Raw genomic sequence first — 8,805 nt, 5'->3', positions numbered from 1 at the left:
AGACATGTAGATCATAACTTTATTCAAGTTACAACATGACCCAAACGAGCACATAAAAATGAAGATGTTACAGGGTTTGTTCTAACCGTAAAACCTTCTGAGTCAAGTATTAGAAATGAGTGTATAAGAATTATCAAAGCCTAGACTACAAATACAAAATTGTATAAAAGCACATAAGAGAAAGATGCTGACTCAGTTGTTACAGGAAGAAAAGTCTTCAGGAAAAAAATTTGTGTTGTGTCTTTAAGAATGAGTGGAATTTCAGATGGTGGAGATGAAGAGAAAGGCGTTGTTGATAATGTCACCTTCTGGCTGTATGTTCAGTCTCTCAAATAGAAGCAGTGCCAACATCCTTTTGATGAGCTAGACGAGCTACCTCTGCATAAGGAGGAGTGGGGATGTGGGTGGCGTCCAGACATTCCCTGTGGAGCCACTTGCTGCTCTGTGTAGTAAAATTGTTGGATTGGAGTACAGTCAACTCAGGATAAGACTTGAGAATGAAGTGTGGACCGAACTGCTGAATCTTTTGGGAAAAAAATGACATAGGCCTTGAAATCTACCATTAAGCAACTGAAGTCCCATTTCCTAATTACAAAATACTCTCACCATTGCTGAGAGGTAGAATTAAAAAATTTCTTGGAAAAAATGAGTCCATGCATATTGCTTTCTGACTTCAAGTAGGGGAAACTTATACTCACTGTCTCACCCAAATATTTAATCCTTCTGATAGCATCAGAAGGCTCCATTAGAGGCTCAACTATCTGGTTTGAACACCTACTGATCTCTTTGGAAAAAGTAGTGTGGATCTCAGGGTGAGAACCATCTCCAGAGATCTGACAGGAAATGTTATTAAGAATAGGTGGTGAGGATTTCAACTGCTCAATGCAACCACATGGGACCTTTACAGACAGCTGCAGTAGGGTCCATGTCTGTTTGATTTAAAAATAAATCACTCTCAGGTGACTCTTATGACCAACAAAATGGAAATCCACAGAATCCCGATGAATCATTGAAAAGCAGGCCTATGGAAAAGAAGCAACAATTTGAGAATCCATGAGCCCATTGACTGCCACTTTGGCAGAACAGGATAGGAGATTTTTGGAGTTTAAGAATACAACATTTTCTTCCATTACTTAGGCCAGATTCTAGTACCTTGTCTAACTTACATGCCCCACAAATATAGGTTTAGAGGTATAGTTAGATGATTATATAGCCAAAAAGCTTCTCTACCCCCAAATCATTAGGTCGACAGCTCTGTGATTTGAGAAAAGTATAATTAATCTCTACTTAGTACCATATAAAGGAAACCAATAGACTCAGGACAAGTGGAGAACATCATAGACTGTTTGTTATTTAGTCTGCATGTTAGTGTTGACAGATGGATTCCAGTGCTGAATCACAATAAAGCAAGCCCATGTGTAACATCTAGTTTTTGCAGTCACATTAAATTGCTGTTTATTTCCCCATCTGTTTATCTTTTCCTCTACTAAGAATGAATCCCTCACTTATATAATGCTTGGGTGTATACTCCTGTCTGCTTAACTGTCTCATAAAGCATTCCCAAATTTTTGATAGTGGTTTCTATCAAAACATGCAAGGTACCTTCTGCATGCTCACATACTAAGAATTTTTTTTGAAGAGCTCAATTGTTTTTCATCTCCACTAGAATTGAGTTTTCATTTAAATCCTGTCAGCAACTGTTAACTTGGAAGGTACTGTAAGAACAATAATCTACACAGGGCTGATAGGTCCAGGTAATATTCTGAGACCCTCATGTAATCACTACCAAATGACATAGCTGGTTTCTAATGGTCCTGTTTTGCCACAGGGACTTCTCCCTCCACAGGACAGCAAAAGCGACCCATATAAGACTGTTCACTGAGGGCAAGTACTGATGGTTCCTGGTGCCAGCTGAGAGATGCTGCATGGTAGAGGAACATAGCTGGCTGGGTTTCACTGGAACAAAGGACTTCATCCAAGAAACAAGCCTGATTGGAACTCGTGGAGGAAGGGGCCTCGCTCATTTATTACTAACTAGCTTACTACTCTGTCTGCAGAACTCATTCATTCAGCAAGCTTGTTCAGAGAACAATGTCAGCCACAGAAAAACTGCCTTTTCACCTTTCCTTTCTACCTGCCTTCCTGCCTCCAGCCCCCGCCCCACCTGCCTGCCTGCCTGCTTGCTTGTCTTCCTTCCTTCCCTATGACACAAAAAAGGGCTAGTGTTAAAATGGTGAACTGAACTTAGATCAAATATTAAGGATGCAGGAATTCTTAAACTGGGACTCAGTCCATATTCTCCAGACACACCCTGGAATCTGTGGACAAGCTTCAGAGTCATTAAATGTGGATAGGGAAAAACTGCATCATTATTCTCATCAATCTCTTACTGAAATCTAGCATTTGACTCTTTATGAATGTAGGCAACAATCCACAGCAGTGTTAAGGGGACTTGGGCCTCTGTTACAAGAACAAAACATAAACATGTTTATGTCTTGTTGCTGTTTTTGCAGATAGCTCAAAAAAACTGATTGTGCTCATCAGTACTCAAAAATTATAAGAAGTTTTAGTCCCACCATTAGAGTTTTTCTTTAACATGTTAATGAAGAAGCACACATACAATTATATTATAAATTTCTATCTTAACATGTTCAGATAATCTGATTTTGTGTGTTTGATGTCATGTCTCAAAACAATAATCTTGTTCCTGTTAGCATATGCTCTACCACAGAGTTATATCCCAAACCATGTATTTTAGCACTTTAATAATTTGATTTCAGTACACAGAGTTTTTTTATACTCCTCTGTTTTATTTTATGCATTTAAAAACTTTATTCTGAAAATAAAGTCATAGGCTTCATTACATACCAAAGCTAACTCTGGCACAAAAGGGTTATGAATCCACATCCTGGGAAATGAAGTCACACTAGGCCTTAAAGAAATAACATTACAAACATGTAATTACAGATAGTTATTCTTTTGTAAAAAGTTCAGGAGTGAGTATGAGATGTCAAAAGAAGCCATGGACCCCCTGTGTCAACCCAGAGAGATCTACCAAGGTTTTGTTTCTCCTGGAGAATGTGATACTCTTCGGCAGCCAACAATCTATCAAACAAACAAACAAAAAAAATATATTTTTTTATCCTGGAAATTGAACCCAGGGCCTTCCCACTGAACTATATCCCAGCCCTTTTTCATTTTGAGACAGGGTCCTGCTAAATTGTTAAATTGCCCAGGCTGGGCTCGCATTTGTAATCCTTGGCCTCCCAGAATCCTGGTGTGTCCCCATGGTTGGCCAATAAACTATTAACAAAACATCTTTTCTGTACCAGGCCTCAATGAACAATGGAAATACTGCATTCCTGGTTGCCAATCTAGCAAAGGAAGTTAGAATAAACAAACTACACATGAGGAAACACAAAACCCAGTTAGAGGTCAGAGCTCTGAGAAAAGTTGATCCGCATGAGAAGATGAAGAAAGACTTCCTGGGCTTGCTATATGACACCTGGGGCCAGGAAGGATCTCTCTAGGTAGGTGACATTGTTCACTGAGACCTAGAGGAGGAAACCTACAGGAGGTGAATTTAGCACACAGTTCAAAAACCCCTAAGATGGAAACAAGTAAGCATTCAGTCTCCTTGAATCCAAGAACCCAGATCTTTAAAATGGTGGTAATTGTTACCCTGCCATATGTTAATTGGGAGAAAAAACAAATCACAGGAGTCAGAAGAGGAGTGGTTTGAAGGCCAGAAATACAGCTCATACATAGATTAAGTGCCCAAGTAAATGCCTGTGAGGACCTTGCATATGTAGTGTGTCTCTTTGTGTCCAGGTGACCCTAAACCTTTTTAGTCCAGTTTACAACCATCTGCCTTTCATACAATATGTTTCTGTTAGTAGCAGTCCCTCCTCACTTCAGGAGGCCATCTGCAAATATTTCTTTTACCCGACATTACTGGAGCCTTGTACTTCTGATCATTTGGGGCCTAAAGCAGTCAAATAACCTTTTAACCATAGATAAGAAAGGCAGCTATTTGCCTCCAAGTTGTATCTAAACTTTCCTTCTGAAGCTACCTGGTAGTCATAAGAATCTTGCTTAATACATCTTTCCCCAGCCAAGTCTAGAAAAAGCAATTTGCTCTGTCCTTCCACATTTGACCTGTAGAAAAATGAGTCTCTTTCCTGATGAAAAATAACACCAAAACTCCTATCTGGCAGCAGCCTCAAAAGAAAGAAAGAAAAAGTGACGATATAGGGAAGAGAAGAAAGAAAGATAAAGGAAGGGAAGGGAGGGGAAAGGAGAAGAGGGGAGGGGAAGGCAACGGAAGGGAAAGGAAGAGGAAGGGCAGGGGAAGGGGCGAGAAGGCAAGGGAAGGAAAGGGAAGCAAAGGGAGGAGAAGGGAAGGGAAGGGAAGGGAAGGGAAGGGAAGGGAAGGGAATTAAGAAAATCTGTTTAGCAGGAGCATGGGACTTGAAATCCGTTGATGTAAATTCCAGATCTAACTCCATCATTTCAAAACTCCATTTGGTTTTATTCTGTATTCTTTAGTCTCTCTGTTTTCCTGTCTATAAAATTACAATGTTAGGAGAGATGACTTCTAAAGCCTCTTATAGGTGCATGCCTGTAATCCCAGCACTTGGAAGTCTCGGGCAAGAGCATTGCCATGAGTTCGAGTACCTGTCTCAAACATATAAATAAATAAAACCTGTTACATTTCTAGAATGTATGTATTTCAGTCTGTCTAACTACAGTAGGCCCCAGGTACTAGGCAGAACGTTCCAGCAACATTACTGACCATAATGGCTAGAAGCGGATGAATCAATCATCTTGGCTCATGAAGTAGTCAAATTCTCCTTGGTGAAGCACAAGCTACAGGGAGCCTGGTCTCTGCTAATCATTGATTTGCCAAGTTGGCCCTGAATTATTTCTACAAGAGAAATATAAATCGTATCTTAGGGCTTTGGAACGTAACTCAGTGAAAGAGCTCTTGCTTAGCACAAATGAAGCTATGGGTTCAATCCTCAACACCAAAATGGTTAAATTTTTTAGCCACTGTTGCTGTCGGTCACATGCCAACCATTCTAATCTAATGAATAAATACACACAAGATTGTTTCTCTCAGTCAAAGGGTATCACAACGCAAAACATGTCACTAATGACCAAAATGGTCTGTACCATGACTACTTCTGTGAATCAAAGGATTTACCTGGAAACTGAATTCCCATCACCAGCTATTTTTTCCTTTCTACTCCCAGCCTCTCAGAAAGTATCAGTGATGACAGAGCTTGCCTGGCGAGTTTTGAAATGACATGACAAAGAGGAGGAAATAAAAGATTTTCTCACATAAATTGCTTCATCCTTGAGACTGTTTTACTGTTGAGTGACTCCTGGGTTGGGTTTAAAATACAATGGGTGGCAATTGTTCTAGAGAACTGTCATCTGCCTGGAAATTTTAGCTTCCTATTGAACACATAAACCACCTGGAGCAGCACTTGCAAGTGACCCAGTTCCCACTGACACATTTGCAGAAAGATTTGGGAAGGAGTGTTCTATCATCAACTCAGTTGGGGCTGTTAACCTGCAGTGCTGCAGTGGTAGCCCAAACAGAGCAAGCCCCTGTCGCTGCACAGTCGTTGTAACTCTTACAAGGTTTTGCTTAAGAGCCTATTATTTAAACTCAGTTTTGACTTTTGCAGAATCTCAAAATGTCAGGATGCTCAACAGAACATTGGTTCCAGTTCTGGGCTTCAGGGAAAGGCCCATACAGATGATTGCCATTGGTTCTCCCTAGAAACATGCTTTTCAATATTTATGTAATTTGAGAGAAAGTGGTACACTTTATGGACCGTCTTCTAGACAAGGAGTAAGTTTGCGAGATAGACCACAAAACACTCTGTATTCTCTTACAGGCTCCTGTCTCACATCTTGTAAGGAGGGGAGCCTAGATGTGCAACAGCAAAGCAAGCACTGGGGGTTTCCGGGGAGGGAAATACAGTGGCCATGGACTGGGCCATTGATACAAGCTCTGTGGAGTGTCCACAGTTGTCATGATCTGCAAGGACAGTGCAGAATTTTATTCTGAGGGGATTCCTCCACGCAGTAGGTAACATCCAGATAAGGGAGCGCAGCACAGGATGTCACTACATTGCTGGAAAGTACTTGGTTAGGCATAATTCTGGGAAGAGATTGTTTGAATCTGGGACTCACAATAGCTGAGGGACAGCTTCACTTCAGGGTTCCCAGTGTTACCCTCCCATAGGAGTCTGAGCTCTGGTTGGGAAGGAAATGAGCCCCATCCCCCACAGTGGAAGGCCAGGACGGGATTGAATCGCTGTCATTAAGTACTAGGGCTCTTGCTGCACTGCCTGCATCCAGCACAAGTTTGGAGTCCGATTGCCTTCTGTATCTATGGGTACAAGCAGGAACAGGTATTGGCTTGGACATTACTAGAGTTGCCAAACAGATGAGAAGCTTACAAATCCATGGGCCGTAAGGTTAGGCAGAGAAAACCCATGTATTGCTGTACTCAAAAAACTGCAGACCTATGAGGAAAATTACTCATTCAAAAATACAGAAAAAATATTTTTTTCCTTTCCTCATTCTTTTTTTACTAGTTTATTGGGGTGTGGGGAATTTTTCTTTGTCTGTCTTCCTTTTTTCTAAAAAGTTTTCCCTTCTTTTTTATTTTTTCCATTTAACATTTTATTATTTGTGTTTTTTATATAATTTCTTTCTCTTCTACTTCTGTCCTCTCCTTTTATCTTGTATCTTCTATTTTTCATTTTTTCTGTTTTATCTGATTCGATAAATGTCCTTCTCACTTTTCTTTCCTCCTCATCTGTCATTTTTAAATTTTTCAATTTTTTTCTCTTGCATTCTCCCATTTCCAAACCCCTACATCTTTAATGCTATAACCATTAAGCTTTGTCAATCTTTGGATAATTAACTCTATTATTATAGTTGAATTCCTTTCTACCATAGGTAGAAATATGGTTGTTGCATTTAGTACATATTTGCTATATGTAAATATCTGGGTTGTCTTAGCATTTATAATTGAGGATTTCAATTCTAAGGCCAAGGGTGGTACATTTTCCCTTTTTATGGTGTGTGAATGCCCAATTTATCTTGGATGATATTACTGTTGCTTATTCGCTTGATATTGCCAGAGTCTTATAACTGTTACTATTAATAGGTTTTCTCTGTTTGGAAGCTCTGGGCTTACATTTGTGACATTAACAATGCTGTGGTGCATTACCTGAGATGTGAGTGTTGACCCAACTTTACCTCATCCCCTTTCCCTGCCGAATTAGCAGAAGTGGTTGGATCTTGAAACAGAGGTAAATAGTTAGTCATATTATATGTTGGTTAAGAAAACAATAAGAAGGGCCAGAGATATAGGTCAGGATGAGTGCCTGCCTGGGAAGCACAAGCTTGAGAGTTTAATCCTGGGCTAAAAAAGAAAGAAAGAAAGAACAATAAGAAGAGATAAAAATTTATAAACATATATGCAGCAAACACTAGCATGCCCAGCTTCATAAAACAAACCTACTAGATATTAAAAATCAGATGAACATCAATGCATTTATACTGAGGACCTCAATACCCCATCAATACAAACAGACTTAATAACTAGAAAAAATCTGAAAAGAAATGTCAGACTTGAACCAAACCTTTTAACAATGGACTTAATAGGTTTCTACAGAGTGTTCTACCCAACAACTACAGAATAAACAAACTTCCCAGAAGCACATGTGAATTAGTCCAAAATAGGTTGCCTGCTAGCACATAAAGCAAAGTTAAGTAAACACAAAAAGAACCAAATTATAGCATGTATATTATCAGATCATAGCACAATGAAACTAGAAATCAATGGCAAAAATCCTACAGATATTATACTAACACATAGAAGCTAAACAATATCTCTTAAATAATCAATAGATCACAAAAGAAATAAAGGAATAAGCTAGATAGCTCATACAATGAATGACAATGCAAGTATAACATAATAGAGCCTGTGGGACACTGTGAAGGCAGTCCTAAGAGGAAAGTTTGTAGCTGTGACTGCCCACATTTTTTTTTTAAAAAGCAAATTACTATCAAGCACCTATGGGTCAGAATCCCACTCAGGTTGAACAATTTGACAGCACCAAAAGAGACTTGAATAATGCTACGTCTGGAGGCATTAGAATATCTTGAGTATGTATGACTGGAAAATATTGTACTTTTAGTTTTGGTTTTTGGTTTTTTTTTTCGGAACTGGGGATTGAACCTAGGCCCTTGCACTTGCCAGGGAAGTGCTTATTCCACTGATCCATCTCCCCGGCCCCTGTACTTTTAGTTTTTAAAGGTATGTTTGCTAAGTATAAAATTCAGAGAATGGATCTATGTTTTTCCTTTCTTTCAGTCCTTTAATTAGTCTAGTTTCTTCCACACTTGGTCTTTTTTTTTTTTTTCTTTCTAATGTGGAATAAGATGCTATTTAATCGTGTTCTTCCATAGCTAATTTTATGTATACGCTTTAATGATTTTTTATTTATAATAAGTTTTGGACAATTTAATTTTTATGTATCTGGGTATGATTTTATTCAAATTTCTTGTGCAAAAGGTTCATTTTTCTTGGAATTGTGGTGTTATAAGTTCAACTAAATTGAAACATTTTAAATCTTTAAGTATTTATTGCCTACCTCTCTCTACTTTGAGAATTCTGATTATATGAATATAAGTTTCTTGATTTTGACACAGAGTGAACTATTATATGACTGATCTGTAAATTCTTCTTCATTTTTATTTTGGACAATTTTTATT

Source organism: Octodon degus, unplaced genomic scaffold (assembly GCF_000260255.1).
Source record: "Octodon degus isolate 3935 unplaced genomic scaffold, OctDeg1.0 scaffold00087, whole genome shotgun sequence".
In the NCBI taxonomy this organism is placed as follows: Eukaryota; Metazoa; Chordata; class Mammalia; order Rodentia; family Octodontidae; genus Octodon; species Octodon degus.
Note: the sequence above shows the minus strand (reverse complement) of the source record.